Source organism: Sciurus vulgaris (genome assembly GCF_902686455.1).
Source record: "Sciurus vulgaris genome assembly, chromosome: 13".
Classification (NCBI taxonomy): Eukaryota; Metazoa; Chordata; class Mammalia; order Rodentia; family Sciuridae; genus Sciurus; species Sciurus vulgaris.
Genome location: NC_136474.1, coordinates 48,852,166 through 48,876,538, shown reverse-complemented (window position 1 = coordinate 48,876,538; position 24,373 = coordinate 48,852,166). Strand labels below are relative to the sequence as shown.

The 24,373-nt window shown below is 42.7% G+C and overlaps 1 long non-coding RNA gene across 1 annotated transcript in view; it reads right to left on the bottom strand.

Annotated features, from left to right (window-relative positions):
• The window catches only part of LOC306642548, a 506,277-nt gene that overhangs the window by 313,034 nt on the left and 168,870 nt on the right, over positions 1 to 24,373 (bottom strand). The window contains exon 2 of the long non-coding RNA XR_013758591.1: positions 12,481 to 12,549. This is a non-coding gene — a long non-coding RNA (uncharacterized lncRNA). The remainder of the gene's footprint in view (positions 1 to 12,480; positions 12,550 to 24,373) is intronic.

Sequence of the window (24,373 nt, the reverse complement as noted above, 5' to 3'; positions counted from 1 at the left end):
CCTGAGCAGGTTGGCCTTAAATTTGTGGTTCTCCTGCCTCACTTGCTGGCAGTACAAGTCTGTGCCAGTCACTGCACCTGGAAGGATGCTTTTAAATCTTAACTCAGGTAATGTCACTTCTCTGCTCGAAACTCTCCAAATAGCTCCCCATCTTGCTCTGAGTAAATGTCACAGTCCCTCTGTGACCTACAAGACTCTGTAAAATTCAGCCTCCATGTACCTCTTTCATCTCATCTCTTGTTTTTCTCCTTTCTCAGTATTTCTGCAGCCATATTGGCCTCAACCATACCCAAAGCATAGCCCTACCTCAGGGCCTTTGCACATTCCATCTGCCTGGATGGTTCTTCTCCCAGAAAGCCATATTTCTTGCTCCCTTAACCTCATTCAGCTCCTTCTCACCTTCTTCTTCTTCTTTTCTTTTACTTATTTATTCATTTATTTATAACGGGAGCTTGCTAAGTTTCTAAGGTTGATCTTGAACCTACAATCCTCCTGCCTCATCCTTCTGAATCCTGGGATTATAAACCTGTATATGCCACCATGCCTGGCTTGTTGATTTTATCTCATCTCTCTCTAAACTTTACTAGAATGAGGCTCCATTAGCGCAAGGATTTCAGTCTGCTTTGTTCTAGGCTGTTCGGTGCTTAGAGAAAGACCCAGCACTCAGTAGATGCCCTAATCATATTCAAGCTCAGTAAATGAATAAATAAGATGAAACCCCTTCATTCAATTTCAGAGGGAGAGTCAGACAAAACTCCCCTTGAATCTTGTCTTCTACCCATGTTAGTTCTATGACCTTGAACCAGATACCATAACTTCAAAAACTTAGGTTCTCATCCATAAAATGGGAATGGCCATGGTTCCTAAAGTACGGCTAAATCATTTGTAGAAAGTATTTTGTCCAAGCTGGGCGGGGTGCACAGACCTGTAATCCCAGGGACTCAGGAGGCTGAGGCAGGAGGATCACACTTTCAAGGCCAACCTCAGTGACTTAGCAAAACCCTGACTCAAAATAAGACATAAAAGGCTGGGGATGGAGCTCAGTGGTAAAGCACCCCCTGGGCTCAATTCCTAGCACCAACAAAAGAAAAAAGAAAGTGTATTGTCCAGTACTTTGATAAATGTTAGTTACATTTGTTATTATTATTCTCAGGTGTCCTAACACCCAAAGTAAAAACTCTCCAGCCTCAGGGTGGAAGAAAAAGAACACAGAGTTCTTTTATAAGCAACTATCAAACAGAAGGACGCTGCAGCTTGAGAACCCACTGTCTTCCCCTTCGAGGTTGCTCATCCTCATGACTGTGAATTATGCCACCAATGACTTCCTTAGGGAGGCAAAAAGGGCCTGGCAGGAAGCAGAAAAGTCTTTTCCAACCGCCGCAGATTACAAAATAGACTCCCTGCATTAATCAAGGGTTTTCTTCTTCCAATGGGGTAATCTCAAGTACAGGACACAAGATAAACACAGAGCCATGCTCCATTACATTTATGAAAGGATGTTGTTTATTTTTATCGCATTTATTAGACTTGAAAGATATCCTTCAATTCTCAAATCCACATCAGTGTCCCTGTTTATTTCTGGGTTTCTGAGTACTATTTGTTAAATAGTAAAAGGCTGATCTCTCACCTCTTGAAAGGCAGGCTGGTCACATGGTGGAGAACACAGGGCTCATGGTGGCCAGGGTAGAGGTGTACCACCTGGATGTCTGGATGTGCTGGGGCTTTTTAAAATAGTTTTTTTCTTTACTTTCTTTCCTTTTTTTTTTTTTTTTTTTTTTTTTTTTTAACCCACGGACACTTTATCACTGGTTCTTTTAACTTTTTATTTTGAGACAGGGTCTAAGTGCTTCGGGCTTTACTAAGTTGCTAAGGCTGGCCTCGAACTTGCAATCCTCCTGTCTCAGCCTCCAGAGTCACTGGGATTATAGCGTTCGCCACAGTACCAGGCTAAAATAGCTTCCTCTAGTGGTTTAAGGCAACCTGGAATTTTGTAAGATTCAGAAAACAGGAGTGATTCTGTTTGCCAGGTAGTACCATGAACCCCTTTAGGCTCTCTGGGGCCTTACTTTGGTCCCAAAGGAGCGGCACCATCTCTCATTCAGAGCAATGAGACGCTCTCGACACTTCTGGGTTAGGAGTGGCTGAGAATGACACAACCTGTTGCCCAGCTAGCTGCCTGTACTCCAACCCTGAGCCCCTCAGTGCTGCTGTCTTTCATTCTGGAGAAGTCTAAGGAATAAAGGATCTGTGCACCAATCTGCAGTCCCACCAGCAATGTATGAGTGTACCTTTCCCCCCACATCCTCACCAACACTTATTGTTGCTTGTGTTCTTGATAATCGCCATTCTAATTGGGGTGAGATGAAATCTTAGAGTAGTTTTGATTTGCATTTCTCTAATTGCTAGAGATGTTGAACATTTTTTTATATATTTGTTGATCAAATATATTTCTTCTTTTGTGGAAGTGTCTGCTCAGTCCCTTAGCCCATTTATTGATTGGGATATTTATGTTGTGCTCCATTTGTGTACAATGAGTTGAAAGGCATTCTGCTGTCACGTGTAACTAATTGGAACAATTTTTTTTTTAAAAGGATATTCGCAGGACAATGGAGGACAGGACTTTCCCAGCCCTGTCATACTGTCTGGCACTTGCACAAACACATTTCCTAGTCTTGGGGTCCTGAAACTCCATTTCTGAGTTGTAAAGGGGATCAGGGAATCATTAGGCAGAAAAGGCTTCTCCATCTTTTAGCCTTACTATCCCATTATCAAAATATCAAACATTTATTCATTTACTTTGCAGTACTAGGAAATGAACCCAGAGGTACTCTACCACTGAGTTATGTCCCCAGCCCTTTTTATTTTTTTATTTTGAGACAGGATCTTGCTAAGTTTCTGAGGCTGGCCTCAAACTTGTGATCCTCCTGCCTCAGCCTCCCAAGTAGCTGGGATTACAGGCATGCATCACCATGCCTGGCTCAAAATTTTAACTACAAATAAAAGTACAACTGGGAATTCTGATGTTTTGCCTTTTTTGTTTTTGTTTTTGTTTTTCTTAAGGAAAACAATCTGGTAAGATTTTTGATGAGAGCTGCTTAAGGATAGATGCCTTAGCAATGTGCAGAACATTCTCCAAGAATATTGGTCCGGGTAGGGGTGGATTAAATGGATACATGTGTTCACTAAATCCTTGGCAACAAGGACACCATGACTAAAGTTCTGCGGGCTGAGGGGGACGACCCTGGGACTTGGAGATTTCTGTGTCTCGCCAGCTCAAAGAATTTCTCCTGTTAGATAGGTAATTCTGCAAGTTCCACCCCATTGCACCTCCATTTCTAGGACTTGTCCTTCCCAAAAGATTTAGTCTAGGACCAGGTCAATATCTACTCCACACACACACACACACACACACACACACACGCACTGCATCCTCACTGGGCTTATTAAACCTCCTCAACCTACTGCTTCCTCAAAATCAACCTTTCTGAGCTGGTTGTGGTGGCACTCACCTGTAATCCCAGCAATTTGGGAGCCGAGGCAGGAGAATAGCAAGTTCAAGACCCCCTCAGCACTTAGCAAGGTCCTAAGCAATTTAACAAGACTCTGTCTCAAAATAAAAAATAATAAAGACTGGGGATATGGCTCAGTGGTTAATTACCCCTGGGTTCAATCTCCAATACCAAAAATTTTTTTTAAATTAAAAAATAATAATAAGACAAAAAAGAGATTATGATGTAGATTAGTGGTAAAGGGCCCTTGGGTTCAATCCCTAGTACCACAAATAAAAAAAAATAATAATAATAAAAAAAAAAAGAAAAAGGAAAAGAAAAAGAAATCAACGTTTCTGGAAGGCAGGCACTTACACCTGCAATCAGGTCCCCCAGGAAAGCCATTTCCCCCAGTAAAATATCAATCAGTGAGCATTGGCCACTCGGTCTATTCCCAGAAAGGGTTCCCCTCGGTAGTGGGGTAAAGACTTTCTCCTGAAGGGTTCTGCTCATTCTTGAAGACCTGGGAAGACCCTTGTTGCTCCTGCCCATTTCTCCCCATGGATCATCTGCCCACAATAGCCAGAGGTGAGTGGGGCATGGTGGTGCTCGCCTGTAATCCCAGCAACCTGGGAGGCTGAGGCAGGAGGATCGCAATTTCAAAGCCAGCCTCAGCAACAGCAAGGCACTAAGCAACTCAGGGAGACCCTGTCTCTAAATAAAATACAAAAGAGGGCTGGAGATGTAACTCAGTGGTCGAGTGGCCCTGAGCTTAATCCCTGGTACCAAAAAAAAAAAAAAAAAAAAAAAAAAAAAAATATATATATATATATATATATATAGCCAGAGTTGATGAGAGAGAACCTGAAGCCAGAAGAGTCCTGATTGGCACTGCTTCTTTAGTGTTGGGGACATAATGAGAGAGTGATCAAAGTTGGGAAAAGACCGTCATTAAGACTTCCAGGTAAAGATTTTTGTACTTAGCCTGGGAGAAAGGGACACTAATAAATAGGCACTCCTCCCTAGCACCAGGGGAGGCTGTCTTCCCATCCCACGGAAACAGATAGTTCATGATTAAAACAACCTTGGGGACTGAAAAAGAGCGCTTGGAACTCCACCATTTAGGGAACTAGGTTAGTCCGAGGTTCTAATCTCCCCTTTTGCCTTCTGTTTTCTTTCTTTCTTTAAACTGGAGGTTGAACCCAGGGGTGCTTAGCCACTGAGCCACATCCCAGCCCCTTTTATTTTTTATTTTGTAGCAGGATCTTGCTAAGTGACTTAGGGCCTCTCTGGGTTGCTGAAGCTGGTCTCGAACTTGCAATCCTCCTACCTCAGCCTCCTGCGTCTCTGGGAGACAGGAGTGTGCCACCACACCTGGCTCCCTTCTGTTTTCTAATGCTCCGGGGACTGTCACATGGGAGGAAGGAGGACACATGGTGTGCTGAACAGCACATCGGACTCATCAGCCAACTTGGACTTCCACCAGGAGCTAGTGACCCCAGCAGCCTCAGCCTCAGTGTCCTCAGCTGTAAAATGGACACATTAGGCCTGAAGAGCTTCCAAATCCATTCCAGCATCTGGGCTTTGTGATCCTGTAAAAGCAGTTACACGTCCTCTGCTACACGTTCACCCGGCAGAGGGGTCATCAGGGTGGCAGCTGGTGGCCTCTCAAACCTAAAGGCTCTTCTTCAGAGTGGCCTGTAGGCCTGCTCTGTAGGTGTCCACACTCCAGGGCCAAGAGTGCCCCAGGGAAGGAGGGCGACTTCCAGGGTGAGCAACCCAGGCCTGGAACCAGAATTCTGTGCCATCCTGGGTTATTGATTACAGAATCCCTGAGCGTGGTCCTTCCTTGCCTAACAGTTCCGTCATTTAATCATGCCCTTTTCTTCCTTTTTTTTCCCCCCCTTTGGTTTTTTTTTTTTTTTTTAAACAAAAACCAAGTTCTTTCTCTCGAAACTGAACATGAGGAGTAGCTGGGGGTCAGAGGCATAAGAACAAAGGACGCCCTCCCCCAGAGAGGAAATACAGAAAGGATTATCCTTTTTCAAAGGTACAATAATGAAATACTTTCCTTCCCCTGGTCAGGCAATTTCATCAGGGCTCACTGCAAGGGGAACAAGATGCCATTGTCTTGACTTAATTGGCATAATATCTCCCCCTCCTCCAAATGATCGGTGGGACGTCTGTCGAGCGCCCTCGGCCTGTAGGTGAAATCCCTTTTGAGCATTGCACCCTTCCGCTGGCAAAGGCCCAGGCCCTTCATGGGCTCCTGAGAAGAGTTCTCACTTTGGCCCAGCTGCTGCCTGCCCTGAGCTGGGAGCCATGGCGGGAGAGGGACTCTTTTGTGACCAATTATCTGTTCCCCTTCCCTCGGCCTGGCATGGGTATTAGACTGACCAACAAGGAAGGCGGCCTTCACATTCCCGAAGAAGTCAGAATTTGAAAACTAGAGTGAATATACTTTCTGGATCTTTCCTGAGATTCCCATAGCTGCAGTGAGGGGGACATGAGGGTGGGGAGCCACTGGGGGAGAATTCTGTAATGAAAGACCTGCCCCTTTCTGTCCTTTGCAATGGAAGAAAGGCAAGAGTTGAGCAATCGACAGAGTCCTGCTGGCCAGCACTTGCATGACCCCATTGATCGACCTCTGTGGTCCCTCTTCCTTATTGTTCTTGCCAGACACTGGCCAGCTGTCCTCTCAGCCAACAGAGCTGGGTCTGCTCCGCCAGGGCAGGGCTGGGCCCTTGGCCATGCTCTTATCTCTACTGCCTTCTGGTTGAGAGAATGTGGAGGCCAATCGTTTAGCTCCCTAGAAGCTGCTTGCCTGCCCTTCAGGAACCTTAATTCCAGAGGAATTTGAGAACAGCTTAAAAAGTGATCAGGGCTGGTTGAAAAGGTTTACATAATCTCCCAAAGAGAACAATGGGAAGTCCCGATATCAACTGGACAGATCGCAGGAGACACTTACATACAGAGACACATTTTATCCCCTGCCCGGTTCTGAGATTCCTCGATAGCTGGATCTGATGACTAACGTACCTTCCGCCCCACCCACCCCCAAGTCATCCACACTCTTGAAGAAGACTCTAAGATCTCTGGTTAGAACTTCAACCCCATAACAAGTTAATAAATTCCAAAAGGCCAAGTTAAATGGACTTATGAGATCTCTACCCATTCCCTGTCATTTTATCTCCTCCCCTACTCATCCACCCACCCTGCCCCAGGAGAAGAGGAATGACCTCCTTAGGACTTCTGACCAGGACTTTCTGCTCTAGAACGTCTCCGACCCAGCTTGTCCATCACTGTGGTTGAGCATGTGTCTCCATAACCCCGCTCCTGGTGAGTCATGAAACCCAGAGGAAGGCAACCCTCAAAATTAGACTGTTACATCCCAGTGTGAATGCACCAAGGAGACAGCAGACTTAAAGGGCAAGAAATGACAGGACCATAGGTGTGTTCTTGTGGTATTTGGATTTTAGGAAGTCTAGAAAGCTCCAAAATACCTGTAGGGGGTTTGGGGCGTAACTCAGTAGTAGAGCACTTTTCTAGCACGCACCAGGTACTGAGTTCAATCCCCAGCACCAAATGAAAAGGAAAAAAAGCTTGAGTAAGTTAAAGAAGGGTTGTGTGGGGCTGGGGCTGGGGCTCAGTGGTAGAGCACCTTCCTAGCATGTGTGAGACCCTGGGCTCAATTCTCAGCACCACATATAAATAAATGCATAAAATAAAGGTCCATCAACAACTAATGAAAACATTAAAAAGAAAGAAAGAAAGAAAGAAAGGAAGAAAGAAAGAAAGAAAGAAAGAAAGAAAGAAAGAAAGAAAGAAAGAAAGAAAGAAAGGAAAAGGTTGTGTGGGGTTATGCCCACCACAGTGTCAGATTAGCATTGTCCTTTGAAGCCATCCCCAGCCCATCCAAGAAGCACAGAAAGCAAGTGATGGTGACTTTATTGCGTGATGTGCTCAGAACCAAGAGTGGCTCAAGCAGAAAGAGAGCCAACTGGTCGCAGTGTTGCACGCCAGTAATCTCAGTTACTGGGGAGGCTGAGGCAGGAGGATCATAAGTTCAAGCCCAGCCTGGGCAACTTTAGTGAGACCCTGCCTCAAAATAAAGAATTAAAAGGGCTAGGGATGTAGCTCAGTGGTAAAGTGCCCCTGGGTTCAATCCCCAGCACACACACACACACACGCACACACACACATGCCTAAAGAGGATGCCCCCCCAGCCCCGTTCCGCAGTGATGTTTAACCCCCGGAACCCCATGCATTTTCCAACCCACAAACATGCAGAAGCGCCCAGAACAGTAGTCAGGCCCTCTGAGAAAGGGATATGGAGTTAGTTGTGAAATACAGGCTTAGAGCTGAACTCCACATCGTGAGAACTGTTTCCCACTGAGTTTTCCCCTGCCAGAAAACTGCCGTGTGGGGACAGAGGTGGGAGGGCAGAGGGGGGCTGATTTCCCTCTAACCCAACCCCATTGAGGACAGTCTTCACTTCTACCCCAGCCCCGCCCTCCGGCTCCAGGGAGCCCCTGTGCAAACGCCAACTCCTGCGGGCCAGAACCAGAGTGAAAAGGGAAATGCAGACGTGAAAGGTTTACCTGCAAAGCCACGTGGCTAAGTTCACAGGCCTTTCTGTGATTTTTTTTTTTTTTTTTTTTTTTTTGGTACTGGTGATTGAACTCAGGGATGCTTAGCCACTGAGCCACATGTCCAGTCCTTTTTTGTGTTTTATTTAGAGACAGGGTCTCTCTGAATTGCTTAGGGCCTCACTAAGTTGCTGAGGCTGGCTTTGAACTCGTGATCCTCCTGCTTCAGCCTCCCAAGCCACTGGGATCATAGGCAGATGCCATCACACCCAGCTCCTTTCTGTCTTTCAATCCCTATTTTAAAATTTAATGTCACAGCCCTGTCTATAAAAGGTGTCAAGTACTTTTCCAAAACAATGCCCCCGCTCCCCAAAAAAGCACACTGCTGTTAGATCTGAGAGCCAAAATCAATTGCAAAAAAAGAGAACATAATGTTACCTGATAATAGAAAGGTACACAGTGATGAAGTCCCCAAGGCCACATAGCTGCTGGTTCTCCCCTGGAATCATGCTGTTCACTCCCAGGACAACGTAGAACAGGCTGCTCGTGCTGAGGAGCAGATGAACACAAAACATTCTAGGAAGCTTTGTTATCCATTATCTACCAGTGATAGGGATGACCTGGATTCTTCTCCAAAACTTGGAGTCATTCACATGTATGCACCTTTTTTATTGCCTCTTACCTTTTCCACCACCAGGGAAACAAACCAAAAAAAATTGCAATAGGTTGAGCATCTCTCTCTTTTTTCCCCAGTACACTTTTCCACTACATCTGGTTTTTTTTTTTTTGTTTTGTTTTTTTTTCCCCCAGCTAATTCTTTTTTGTAAATTCTGACCTTTCTGCTGTTCTACAGAGCACAGCCAAAACTTGATTCTTCTTTTGTTTTTCCTTCTTGCAAAACATTTTAGTTCCCCTTTGATAGAGACCTAGAACTGCTCCTAGCCTCTTTTGTCATGGAGTTAACAATTTTATCACTTTTATTTCCTCAACTGTCTTCCAGGGTTTGGATTTGGTTTCGGTTTTGGTTTGGTTTGCAGGACTAGGGATGAAACCAAGGGATGCTGTACCACTGTGCTACATCCCAAACCCTTTTTATTTTTGCTTTTCAGTCTCCTGAGTTGCTGAGGCTGCCCTCAAACTTGCAATTCTCCTGCCTCAGTCTCCTAAGTTGCTGGGATTACAAATGTGTACCACCATGCCTGGCCCATGTTTCGGTTTTTGAAAATTTCTCCCTAAATTAGCTGAGTGTAGTGGCTCACATCTGGCCTGTATCCCACCCACTTGGGAGGCTGTGGCAGAAGGATGGCAAATTCAAGGCCAACCTCAGCAACTTAGTGAGACCCTGTTTTAATATTTCAAAAGCAAAAATTAAAAAAGGTTGGGGATGTAGCTCGGTGATAAAGTTCCCCTGGGTTCAATGCCCAGTACCATCACCACTACCAAAAAAAAACCAAACAAACAAAAAAAAAAAAAAACCAACTTCTTAAATCTAGAAATTTGAAGTATTAAACCCTGAATATACTATTCCTGGTATTTATGTGGTTTTTAAAAAAGAAAAGAAAAATGAAGAGGGGCAAGTAGTAAGAGAATACATAATACCTAGATGCAGATTGAATGTCAGTTGGCATTTCTCTTCTCTAACTAATGTGGGTTTTAACATGAAAGAAGGAAGGAAGGAAGGAGAGAGAGAGAGAGAGAGAGAGAGAGAGAGAGAGAGAGAGAGAGAGAGAAGGAAGAGAGAAAGAAAGAAAGAAAGAAAGAAAGAAAGAAAGAAAGAAAGAAAGAAAGAAAGAAAGAAAGAAAGAAAGAAAGAAAGAGAAAAGGAAAGGAAAAAGAAAAGAAAATGGGTTCCCAAGACAGGTTAGCAGTAAATTGTCAAATACTTTTGATGCTACTCTTAGTTAGCAAGCTCCACAATTAGCCAGTTGTATGAGAGAAGTTTATAGCCAACATTTGTTACTTTGGTTCTTTAACAGGAGATAATAGCTTCCTTCCATAGGTGAGAGCAGTGGAGGAGGAGACCGGAGCCTGCAGACCTGGCGCCCTCTCAGTGTGATGGGTCACACCGAGTCATTCACTTTCCTAGAAAGGTCTCTGTTTCTTCATGCAAAAATGAACTTCCTTTCTGCCTACCCACCACTCGGAGCCACTTCAAGATTAATAGAAGAATGTTTGCAAAGCCTCCTTCCAACTAGCATTCCATGGGAACTGAGTGTGTGTCAGGCCCCTAGACCTGCCTGAGAAGAAGCCACGGGATGGGGCCCGGGGCTTTGGGCCATACTGCTGTATCATCATCTGGGCCTTGATCAGGTCAGAAAAATACACAGGGACACAGCTACAGGGGAGGACAGAGGTACACATCTCCAGTGACCCCAGCTGTGAAGGAAGAACGAAGTTCTGTGTGTGGACTAGTTTTAAACCTTCTGAATGTGGCCTCTATGAATGCGCCTGCCATTGTCAAATGACTATCAAATAAATAAATCACCCATTTTGAATTAGGGAAATATGGACGCTGCAGCCTGAGAGGTGGCTATTCTGACCCTTCGTGGGTCCGGGCAGGCACCTTTTTTTTTTTTTTTTTTTTATTGTAAACAAATGGGATACATGTTGTTTCTCTGTTTGTACATGGCGTAAAGGCATACCATTTGTGTAATCATAGATTTACATAAGGTAATGTTTCATTCATTCTGTTATTTTTTCCCTTCCCCCCACCCCTCCCACCCCTCCCACCCCTCTATACAGTCCTTCCTTCCTCCATTCTTGCCCCCCTCCCTAACCCTAACTCTAACCCTAACACTAACTCCTCCCTCCCCCCATTATGTGTCCTCATCCACTTATTAGCGATATCATTCGACCTTTGGTTTTTTGGATTGGCTTATCTCACTTAGCATGATATTCTCCAATTTCATCCATTTGCCTGCAAATGCCATAATTTTATCATTCTTTATGGCTGAGTAATATTCCATTGTATATATATATATACCACAGTTTCTTTATTCATTCATCAATTGAAGGGCATCTAGGTTGGTTCCACAATTTGGCTATTGTGAATTGAGCAGCTATGAACATTGATGTGGCTGTATCTCTGTAGTATGCTGATTTTAAGTCCTTTGGGTATAGGCCAAGGAGTGGGATAGCTGGGTCAGGCAGGCACCTTTGTGAGCAAACTGAACTGACGTGGAATCGTCTGTCGGCCCTTTTGGTAGCCCCAACCTATTATCTGATGTGGAATATTAAACTCTGTGCTCCAGAGAAGGTTTTAATTTTGAGAAAACAAAAGATCATTTAAAGTTGCTTTTTCACAATATGATGGGACTCTTCATTTTGCTATTTAAACAGGCCATCAGTCCTATAATCATCTCAACAGGTGAATTTTAATCCAGTTGGGTATTGTGGCATATACCTATAATCCTGGCAACTCGAGAAGCTAAAGCAGAAAAATCGCAAATTTGAGGCCAGTTTCAGAAATTTTTCCAGCTCTTGTCTCAAAATAAAAAATAAAAAGGACTGGGGATGTAGCTCAGTGCTAAATCACACCAGGGTTCAATCCCAAATACCAAAATACCGCATACCAAAATGACAGGAAATAATTAAAATCAGAGCTGAAATCAATGAACCTGAAACAAAAGAAACAATTCAAAATACTGACAAAAAAAATTGGTGCTTTGAAAAAAATCAATTAAGTTGATAAGCCCCTAGCCACGCTAACAAAGAGAGAAAACCCAAATTACTAAAATACATGATGAAAAAGGAAATATCACAACAGACACTACTGAAATACAGAAGATAATTAGAAACCATTTTGAAAATTCATACTCCAATAAAATAGAAAGTCTTGAAGACATCAACAAATTTCTAGAGACATATGAACTACCCAAACTGAATCAGGAGGACATACATGATTTAATCATTTTTGATTAAATGATTGCTTGATCAATTTCAAGCAATGAAATAAAAGACCAACAAAAGCTACCAACCAAGAAAAGCCCAGGACCAGATGGATTCTCAGCTGAGTTCTTCAAAGAAGAATTAGCACTAATACTTTTCAAATTATTCTATGAAATAGAAAAGGAGGGAAGCCTTCTAAACACACTTTATGAGACTAGTATCACCCTAGTCTCAAAAACCAGACAGAGACATATCAAGGAAAGAAACTTCAGACCAATATCCCTGATGAACATAGATGTAAAAGTTCTCAATAAAATTCTGGCAAATCACATACAAAATCATATTAAAAAAATAGTGCACCATGATCAAGTGGGGTTCATCCCAGGGATGCAAGGATGATTCAACATAGGGAAATCAATAAACATAACTCATCACATCAACAGACTTAAAGACAAGAATCATATGATCATCTCAATAGATGCAGAGCAGAAAAAGCATTTGACAAAATACAACACCCCTTCTTGCTCAAAACACTAGAAAAAACTAGGGATAGTAGGAACATACCTCAACTTTGTAAAAGCTATCTAAGCCCAAGGCCAACATCATTTTAAATGGAGAAAAATTGAGACTATTCCCTCTAAAATCTGGAACAAGGCAGGGATGCCCTCTATTACCACTTCTATTCAAAATAGTCATGGAAACTCCACCCAGAGCAATCAGACAGATGAAAGAAATTAAAGGGATACGAGAAGGAAAAGAAGAACTCAAACTATCATTATTTGCTGAGGACATTATGCTATATTTAGAAGATCCAAAAAGTTCCACCAGAAAACTTCTAGAAATAATAAATGAATTCAGCAAAGTAGCAGGATATAAAATCAACACCCATAAATCAAATGCTTTCCTATACATCAGTGATGAATCCACTGAAAGAGAAATTAGGAAAACTACCCCATTCACAATAGCCTCAAAAAAAAAAAAAAAAAAAAAAAACTTGGGAATCAATCTAACAAAAGAGGTGAAAGACCTCTACAATGAAAACTACAGAACTAAAGAAAGAAATTAAAGAAGACCTTAGAAGATGGAAAGATCTCCCATGCTCTTGGATAGGCAGAATTAATATTGTCAAAATGGCCATACTGCCAAAAGTATTATACACATTTAATGCAATTTCTATTAAAATCTCAATGACATTCTTCATAGAAATAGAAAAAGCAATCATGAAATTCATTTGGAAAAATAAGAGACCCAGAATAGCCAAAGCAATCCTTAGCAAGAAAACTGAAGCAAAAGACATCACAATATCAGAACTCAAACTATACCACAGAGCAATAGTAACAAAAATAGCATGGTATTGGCACCAAAATAGACAGGTAGATCAATGGTACAGAATAGAAGACACAGAAACAAAACCCATATAAATAAATTATCTCATACTAGACAAAGTTATCAAAAATATTCATTAGAGAAAAGATAGCCTCTTCAACAAATGGTGCTGGGAAAACTGGAAATCCATAAGAAACAAAATGAAATTAAACCCCTATCTCTCACCCTGCACAAAACTCAACTCAAAGTGAATCAAAGACTTAGGCCGTAGAACAGAGACCCTGTGTCTACTAGAAGAAAAAGTAAGTCCAAATCTTCACCATGTTGGCTTAGGACCTGACGTCCCTAAAAAGACTCCTAAAGCTCAAGAAGTAAAATCAAGAATAATAAACAGGATGGATTCAAACTAAAGAGTTTCTTCTCAGCAAAAGAAACAATCAATAATGTGAAATTAGAGTGTACAGAAAGGGAGAAAATCTTTACCACATACACCTCAGATAGAGCATTAATCTCCAGGATATATAAATAACTAAAAAAACTCAACCCCAAAAAACAAATAACACAATTAATAAATGGGCCAAGGAACTGAATAGGCACTTCACAGAAGAAATACAATCAATCAGCAAATATATGAAAAAATGTTCAACACCTCTAGCAATTAGAGAAATGCAAATCAAAACTACTCTAAGATTTCATCTCACTCCAGTCAGAATGGCAATTATTAACAATACAAGCAACAATAAATGTTGGCAAGGATGTGGGGGAAAAGGTACCCTCATGCATTGCTAGTGTGACTGCAAATTGGTACAACCATTATGGAGATACCTCAGAAAACTTGGAATGGAACCCCATTTGACCCAGCTATCCCACTTCTTGGTTTATACCAAAAGGACTTAAAATCTGCATATTATAGTGATGCAGCCACATCAATGTTTATAACAGTTCAATTTACAATAGCCAAACTATGGAACCAACATAGGTGGCCTTCAGCAGATGAATGGATAAAGAAAATGTGGTACATACACACAGTGGAATATTAGCCTTAAAGAAGAATGAAATTATGGCATTTGCCAGTAAATGGATGGAGCTGAAGAATATCATGCTAAGCAAAATACACCAATCCCAAAAAACCAAAGACCAAATGTTTTCTCTGATATGTGGATGCTAATTCATAATAAGGTGGGGGGTGGTGCTAGGGAAAACTAGAGGTACTTTGGATCAGGTAGAGGGGAATGAAGGGAGGGGAGTGGGCACGGGAGTAGGAAGGACAGTAAGACGGATCGGACATTATTACCCTATGTATATATATAAAATTACATAACTGGTGTGATTCTGCATCATGCACAACCAGAAGAATGAGAAGTTATACTCCATTTATGTATGATGTATCAAAGTGCATTATACTGTCATATATAATTAATTAGAAGAAACTTTAAAAAATTTTTTAAAAAGGTGTATGTATGGAACAAAAAATAATTTTAAAAAATTAATTAAAAAATTAATTAATTAACCAATTAATTAATTTAGTGGTACTGGAATTGAATTCAGGGGCACTTTGCCACTGAGTTACATCCCCAGTCCTTTTTATTTGTCACTTTGAAACAGGGTCTCACTAAGACACTTAGAACCTCACTAAGTTGCTGAGGCTGGCCTTAAACTTGTAATCTTCCTGCCTCAGCCTCCTGAGCTCCTGGGATTACAGGTGTGTGCCGCTGAATCCAGCTAATTTTTTTTTTTTTTTTAATTAAAATGGGCTGGGGATGTAGTTCAGTGGTAGCACATCCCTAAGTTCAAGTCCCAGGACTCCACCACCACCACACACAAACCCAACGATACATTTAATCTATTAAAAACTCTAGCATATGTTAGGTTATTAGTCACATACGTGCCTACAGGCTTTAAAATATAGAGAGAATGTCAATAAAACATCCACACTAGGGTTTCCACTGGGGGACTCCAGACGCACTAAGGATGTGCAGTACCTCTTACTTGTCACATCCAGGGTGGACATGTGAAGAGCCAAGCTGCTTTAGGTTGGGCAGATCAGAAGGTCCCAGGTCTGCATGACCAAGCCATGATAAGGAGGGCTTTCCAAATATCTAGTGTTCTGTATATTTGCCTCCCTGCACGGGACTGTCTCCTTGATGAAGAATACTTCCTTCCTTCCTTCATTTACATTTACCTCTAGCTTCTAGTTCTGTCTCAGCTAATCAATAGTTGCTAAAAAAAAAAAAAAAAAAAAAAAAAATCTAAACTGAACACCAAGTCTTGGGAGGTTCAGGTCAGATCGTCCTCACAAGCATTTAAGGGGGTAACCAATTGCCACTTCTCTCTAGAGGAGCAGGCACAGGCCTTGGTGCCCAGGTGAGCGTCTCCGTTGCGACAAAGGTGCTGCCTTCTGATGTCAGGCCATCCTGCCCCCTGGCCTTGGAAGAAGAGTCTAACCACAAGGACAAGGCTAGCTGCTGAACAGAGAGCGTCTACAACTCCCTGGTTCTCGGGTTGTGATGCAGCTCGGTGCTAACGTGCCCGCCTGTCACGGGCAGGGCCCTGGGTTCCAGCTCCAGCACCACAAAACAAAAACAACCACCATCTCCCCATTCTCTAACTCCAGAAGGCTCTCTGAATGAAGGCGAGGGCTACTGTTCTTCTGGAGATACCTGCCTTCACGGGCACGCAACCTGTGCCGGCGTGGCACTGAGGAGGCCCCCATGCTTGACACCTTGCTCTGCTACCACTCTCTGATTTCTGAATAAAGCAAATGGCCTCTTCATTTTGTACTGGGTCCTCCAAATCATGTAGCAGGTCCTCTCTCTCAAGCACAAGAAAATGGAAGGACAGAATCAAAGCCTGCTTACCAAACGACATCTTTGAGAAGGAGAAAGACCCCGAGTTAGCATCTATCCATTGGTTAACTTGTAAACAGAAAGTATCTGTAAGAGAAAATAGTCTTTCAACTTGGAGTAGAGGCAGTGAGCAGAGACTTACATTCTAGGATGCTAGAATGGGTGTGACTCACAGGTTGATCATCAAAAAAAAGCATGATGAAATCAAAGTTATGGGGTAGGGTAGTGGGATTAAGGAAAACATTCTTTTACCTTACATCTAAAACAGACTTATCTTTAATTTAATGGCAAATGACCCTTCAATGGTAGAGACACTGGCTCCAAGGAGAACGTAAGCGGAATTTAACATGTAATGCACTGTGGAGTTAACCTGAGCTTATAGAATTTTTCTGCCATATTTTATCCTCCTAATTTCAATAAACGAAAAGGTAGTTACAACTGGGCAAGGTGGTACAAGCCTGAAATCCCCGTGGCCAGGAGGCTGAAGCAGGAGGATTGCAAGTTCAAAACCAGCCTCAGCAATTAAGCAACTCAGTGAGACTTGTCTCTAAATTAAAGAAAAAATAAATAAGAGCTGGGGATGTGGCTCAGTGGTTGACCACCCTGGGTTTATTTCCTGTACCAAAAAAAAAAAAAAAAAAATGGATGAAAGGAAGGAAGGAGGAAAGAAGGAAGGGAAGAAGAAAGAAAGAAAGAAAGAAAGAAAGAAAGAGAAAGAAAGAAAGAAAGAAAGAAAGAAAGAAAGAAAGAAAGAAAGAAAGAAAGAAAGAAAGAAAGAAAGAAAGAAAGAAAGAAAGAAAGAAAGAAAGAAAAGAAAGGAAGGATGGATGGAGGGAGGGAGGAAGGAAAGATAGTTACAAAGATGAGGGTCCAGAGAAATTTGACTAGTTCTATCTTTAAAGATTATCAAAGGAGGCTTCAAGTATTACAAGGAAAAATTTATTGAAATGTCTGAAGGAATTTTGTAAGACATTTGTTTATGTGTGTCTGTGTGGATTTTCCAGGTTAAATTTCTAAGCTACTGGGAGAAAGTGCAGATTTCAATAACAAATAAAAAGGGAAATGAATTAGTGGGTGGCCCAGGGAGGAAATTCTGTCTGGGCAGCTCATTCTATGCACCCATCCACTAAATTCCTTACATTAAAGTTGCTACAGAATTTTTCCCATAGTTCTACAGTGAATTTTCCTTCCTTCCTTCCTTCCTTCCTTCCTTCCTTCCTTCCTTCCTTCCTTCCTTCCTTCCTTCCTTCCTTCCTTCCTTCCTTCCTTCCTTCCTTCCTTCCTTCCTTCCTTCCTTCCTTCCTTCCTTCCTTCCTTCCTTCCTTCCTTCCTTCCTTCCTTCCTTCCTTCCTTCCTTCCTTCCTTCCCTTCCTTCCCTCCAGAGATCTCTGGAGAGCTTTTCCTTTGACTGGAAAATGGTATTAGAAACCAAGATCCAGGCACTGGGTTCACTAGTTGTTTTGTTCCTTCTCTAAGATTTCAACCTTAACTTTTGTAACTTCTCTGCTTTAAAATCTCTATAGCTCAGCCCAGCAGAGTGGTGTACAGCTGTAATCCCAGCAGTTTGGGAGGCTGAGGCAGGAGGATCTCAAGTTCCAGGCCTGCCTCAGTGATTTAGGGAGATCCTCCGCAACTTAGTGGGACTCCATCTCAAAATAGAAAATAAAAAAGGACTGGGGATGTAGCTCAGTGTTAAAGTGTCCCTGGGTTAAATCCTCAGTACCAAAAATAAGTAAAATAAGATAAAATCTCTATAACTCAGGTTGCTATAGAAGGAAGTCTGGATTCTCTGATGATACATCAAAGCTCCCTCACATTGTGTTTCCCAATCCACCTTCCCTAGCAGCACCTCAATCGCCACAGGTCCCTTCTGTATCCAGCACCTTGTTCTCACAGGGCCTGACCCTCTTTCTTTCTCTCCCTCCCCAGTGTTGCTGATTCACTTCCTGCCACCTAGCCTGGTTCTTTCTCTCCAGTTTCATACCGCACGCCCCAACCCTTAAAAGCCTAGGAGAATTTCCCCTCCACCACGACCCTTCGGGATTTCTCCAACAGGATGGGATAGTCTCTCCCTTCAAAATCACAGACACGTTAGCTTTTTTTTTTTTTTTTAAGCTTTCTTTTTGAAATATTGTTTTTGTTGTCAATGAATCTTTATTTTATTTATTTACATGTGGAGACTCAAACCCAGTGCCTCACACATGCTAGGCAAGCACTTTATCACTGAGCTACAACCCAGCCCCAGAGATGTTAGCTTTACATGCAAAAGCCATGAGCAACATACGAAATATTTTGAAATCTGTGGTTTCTGTTTAATCCTTCTACAATTCATTTTGCATGTTAAAAAAAAAAATTAAAGCCCAAGATTGTTGAGTGATTTTTCCAAAGTCACACAGCTACTAAGAACCCAAGTCAAATTTAGAACACAAGCCTGTTGATTCCAAATCCAGTGCCCCTAGTGTCTAACCACTTTGCCTTTCATTATCTTTATGTGGATAACTGTGATCACTCGTCCTTGATCATCATCTCCATCCAGATAAGAGTTATATCCCACATATTTTTATATTACTCCTAGGACCTAAAAGTATGTTTGGATATAGTAGGGACTTGACAATTATTAACTAAATAAATGAATAAACAAACCAAAACCAAAGAGAGCTCTATCGATTTACTTTTCTACTGGGAATATTATGAATTTGATTTCTGCTGCTTCTGCATCATGGCTATCATGAGCATTGCATTTTCTGTTTGTTTTTGTGTGTTGCTTTTATCTTTGTCAACTTTAGAGGCAAAAACAAGAAAGCAAGTCACTAACAAGGTATTAATTGGTTATTGACTATCAGTGACTTCAATACTTATTCCTCTCCCCCTCCCCCTTCCTCCACCCCCTCCCTCCTCCTCCTTCTCCTTCTTCTTTTGTACTGGGGATTGAACTCAGAGTGCTTTACCACTAAGCTCCATCCCCAGTCCTTTTTATTTTTTATTTTCAGACAGGATTTCGCTACATTGTTTGGAGTCTCATTAAGTTACTTAAGCTGGCCTCCAACTTTCGATCTTCCTGCCTCAGCCTTGTGAATCTCTGGAATTACAATCGTATGCACTCAGCCCAGAGTTCAACATCTCTTAGTTTTTTTTTATCTTTTTAGATGTATTAGGTTCTCAATTTATGGGAATTAATATTTTCAGAAAGAAATAGGAGGCATTATAAACATCCTAAAATAAAGAATAACTAAACAAAATGCAGTACAACTGTTGACTAGGTGTTTTTATTTTTGTTTCTTTGCTTGGTTCTGGGGATGGAACCCAGGGGTGCTTTACTACTGAACTACATCCCTGTTTTTTTCTATTTTTCATTTTGAGACAGGATCTTGCTAAGTTGATTAGGCCATTGCTAAATTAGGAGACTGGTCTCCAACTTGCAATCCTCCTGCCTCAGCCTCCCAGGTTACTGGTATTACAAGCATGCACCACTGTGCCCACTGTCTAGGATGTTATCTACCCATTAAAAAAACTTTTAGAAATAAAATACTCATATTCCTTTCTACTTTATATCAAGTGGAAAAGCATATAAATATACATAACTATCACTCTCTATATATGAATGTATATATATACACAGAGATATTATATATAATATATACATTTCTAATTTAAATAATATACTCAAAAAAACTGAAGGTAAATTCACAAAATGATTAGCAATGGTTATTTTGGGCTTTATGGATTCATAAATAATTCTTGTTCTCTTCTTTAAATATTGCTGGGTTTTCCAAATTTTTCTAAGATGAACATATATTTACAAATAAGAAAAAAATGTGTTATTGGTAAACACCACAAAAAAAAAGTGTTGTGTTTAGGAAACATGTTACATTATGAAGCCAGGCAGTGGAGCATCTTTCCCAAGGTGACCCAGAAGTGCAAAACCTGAGACCTGCTCTTCTGGAGAGTTACTAAGCAAACAGTGACCCCAGCACCCCAAATTCTCAAAAAGCATATTCTCACATGTCACACATAAGAAAGAAGGCAGTATCTATAAAGTTGCATACAAGTCACCATGTGAAAGATGTGGACTAGACTGCAGATCGCCAGAACCAACCAGGTCCCCACCCCTCAAATGTCACCACAACCCGCATTTACCATAAAGAGCCAAACACTGGTGCCTCTTAGTTATCAAGGCATGTAACAGTCACATTTCTCAGTGACCCCTGGGGAAATTCATAACCTGCTAATCCCAACTCAGAGCATTCTTGGAAATGTCACTTGCCTAAGCCAACAGTTCTGAGAACAGAAAAGTGGTGCACTGTCATTGGTGAGGGAGATCCAAAAGTTATTTAGGGATGAGTGTTTGTGTGGGAATGTTGGTGAGCATCCCTACCCAGGAGGATTCAGATCACTCAGTATCCTCTCACGCCATTTTCTTTCCCAGATGTTGGTCTCTTCTCTCTGGCAACTGTTTCCTGGTTTCCAGAGAAGATGGCTCTCTCAAACAGGCCTCTACACACTGGGGGCCAGAGAACTTTCTCACTCTTCCCTCTTGCTCTGTACCTCCAGAGTCAGGGGGAGAGGGTCTGGATCTGCAGGATATTTCCCAGAATCCATGTTAATGATTCAGCAATGGATAAGAGAAGGTTCTGGTGGGAGCTAGGTAGGAAGAAAGGGAAATACATTTCTCTCCCTCTCCACTGGTAGAGGATGCATCTCCCTGAGGGCTCCGTCTCCTAACTTCTTCCAGCTGACCCCAGCCCCCATTCTCAGGTAGTATCACCTTCTTTGTCTCTCCAGCCTGGGGTGGCAGTGGTTTCCTGCTGTTCCTTCACTACACAACCAATTCCTTCCATTGATGTGCTTCTCTTGGAAATGTTCAGAGTGGATTTCATTTTCCCTGGTTGGACACTGACCGAGGCAGGAACAGTAGATACTGTCCTGGTACCCTTCTGTCCTGTTTTCACTTCAAAGGTCCAAAAGTGAGAAGAAATTGGTCAGACTGGAAGAAACCACTTTGAGGACAAGAAGGCCGACCAGTGAAGACCAGCTTTGAAGCTGGCCACAGCTTGCCCATGACTGGAGCACCAAACTCTGGCATGAGGCTGGGGAGGAACCTCACTGTGCCAAGCTACCTCACCTATCTGCAAGAATCAGGCAAGATGTGTTAACTATGCTTTTTATCAAGCCTGCCAAGAATTTTCTTCCAAGAATTCTAAGAAACCCTGGAAAAATCAGTTGTGCAGCCAACTGCATGGAGACTCACTGGAGTTCAGTGCTGCACCACCTCTCCCAAGAACTTCTCCTTGGGGAGATCACCTTTGGCACCTTCCTAAGTAGCTGGGTCAGAGGTTGCTCAGAAAAGTTTCGGCATGACCTCCTGGAGGAAGGAGGACAAAAGGCAGAGAACGTCAGGGAACCATTCATGAAGGCCAAGTCCACTTCAGAGAAAGGAACCTGAGAGAGCCACCCTCAGCTTCTAGTACTTGCCATCCTGGGAGCTAGACTTAAAGAAGCAAAGACAGCCTGTCCCTGGCTCAGCCACGCTGGCTCTGGGTGGCGCGACAAGGAGACAGAGGAGGCCTATTCTGTGACTGCAGATCTCCTGGATTGGGAGGAACAGCAAGTGCAGGATCAAATGAGTTTCAGGTCAAGTGAAGGGCTCTGCAGACTGCAGATGTTTGAAGCCAAGGCCCCGAGGGCACATTTGTCAAGCTCTCAAAAAATAGAAACCAGGATCAAAGCAGAAGCACTTTCCAAATATAAACATTTGTCACCTACATTTACTTTTGATGTGCCCCATTTTGAATACATTTCGCCTTTATAAAAAGGACAGCTTAATCTTTCCGTACACACACTTGGATCCTTCAAACGGAGCCCAGGGACAATTTGGGGTGGGTGGGGGGAGTGGAGAAAGGAAGTTCCAATCAGGCGAAATAAAAGAGGGGAGCAGAGAGACTCCTCCAGAGGAGAGAAACAGGAAGAAAAAAGGAAACTCGCATCTATGGCGCCCCTGGCACTTTACCTATGACCTCATATTTTCCTGCAGATTAGCTCTGCAAAGAGGGTGTCACGATTCCCGTTTTGTAAAGCGTTTCAGTCGGTCACGTACCCAAAATAACAGAGGCTTCTTAGAGTCAGAATGGCCTCTTAGCTATGTCTGATTCCAAAATCCTTGCCGGGCTCTGCAATAACCAGCCTTATTGGCCAAAGAAAGGTGAATGAGCTCAAGTCAGCAGACTGTCCATCGGACACTCAGAATCCACTGGTGTCTACCTACATGGAAGGTTCTGTATGTTTTAGAACTGGAAAGCACCTCTGATTCTGTCTTCCGGCTCCTGCCTGAGACCTGCTACCCACTTCTAGAAACACGGGGGTTTGTTTGTTTGTTTATTTGTTTGCAGTACTGGGGATTGAACCCAGGGCCTTGTGCTTGCAAGGCAAGCACTCTACGAACTGAGCTAACTCCCCAGCCCAACACAGGGTTTTGGTTCTATTTTTGAAACCACAAAGAGTCAATGTCTATCAAATGAGCATGTCTCTGCCATCAACCTATGGCATGACATTTCCCTTGCCTATGAGTCCCTCTTCTTACCTACTCTAACCCTTCTCCCTCTCCAGGGGCTCCAGGATTGCTCTCTCCATGAGGCCTTTTGGAACATGTCAACCTCTGCATACCCACTGTCTTTTCTGGTTCTGTCGCCTTCCACAGTTGACCCTCTGTATCCACAGTGGCCACGTCAACAAGCCAGGGTGGAAATTTTTCTGGGAAAAAAAAGTCCATCTGTCTGGACACGTGCAATCTCTACATGGCTTCACTTGCCATTGTTCCCTAAACAATGTGGTAAAGGTGCTATTTCCACAGCATTTACATTGTGCGAGGTACTATAGTTAATCTGGAGATCATTTCAAGCAGATGGGAGGATATAATAGGTTATATGCAAATACTACACCAGTTTACTTATTTGTTTACTTCTTTACTTATGCATTGCTTGGGATCGAACTCAGGGCCTGGTGCTTGTAAGCACATGCTCTACCACAGAGCTACGCTCTTTTATTTATTTATTTATTTTGTAAGGGATATGAGTGACCTTGGATGTTGCTCTCTGCAGGGATCCAGGAACTAATCTTCTGCAGACACTAGGAGCTGACTGTATTTGTCCTCAAGTGGCTTTCATGAATTAGACCCTACCCCTTAACCTGTAGGTGCCCTGAAGCAGGTAGAGACCAGGGAAGACATTTTGACAGGGGATGGAGGCCAGGCCTCCCTCAGAGCCAGGCTGTGTGGCTGGAAGCCATTGCAGAGTTGTTGCTGAGGAAAGACAAAAAAATCAGAGGAGGACTTGAAGGGCTACAGCAGTCCCTAAGAGTTCAGGGTGGTCTGTGAGCAGTGACCGGCTTTCCCTACTGGTCTAGGCAAAGAAAAGACAAATCAACTCTTATCTAGCACAGCCAGGAGCCTGAGAGACTCACTTTCCAAAGGAAAGGAGACCAACAGGACCCGAAGAAGGAAGATGGCGCCAAGTCAGGGAAGGAGCTATCTCCCTGACTGGCACCGGCCTGGTTTCTGCCTTCCCCAAAAGAGAAACCTTCCTGTCTTTGCTTCTGCAGAACTGGGAATCCGTGTTCAGATTCATTCAAGGCCAACCCAGAGAGATTTACGCTTCCAGTTGATACATTTGTCTTGATGAAATGGAGAGATATGTACTTATACTAAGAGATCAGGTTTAATTTAGGAAATCTGGTCATTGTTGAGCATGGTAAATCATCTTTAAAGCAAACACACTTATAGTCTTTGAGATAAAGTTCATTCCCCTGTGATGAGGTCGTTTCATGGAATGCTGCGAGGTCCCGGGCAGGGTTTCAAAGCCGTTAAGTTACACTAGGTGAGATAGAGCTGCTTATAGCTGCTGGGATTTATGGGAATGTTGGCACCCAGGTGACACGTTGGATAATCTTTAACAGAGGAAGTCTGGCTGGTGCCTGCTCTTTGTTCCAACTCCACTCTCATATTTGAGAACCCTTGTGATATACTTGTTATTCACGGTCTCCTTTTGGACTGTCACAAGCATGGCCTGGTGTTAGATGCTGGGCAAATACAGCTCCCCAACCTGGATCTCCCTCCCTGAGGGCTGGCAAGGCATGGGTGGAATTTGCTCTCCATTCAGAGCTATTTTGCAGAGGCGGGGGAGCATTTTCCAAAATGTGTTTTAAAAGATTTGCTTATTTCTTAGGTCAACCATGAGACATTTTG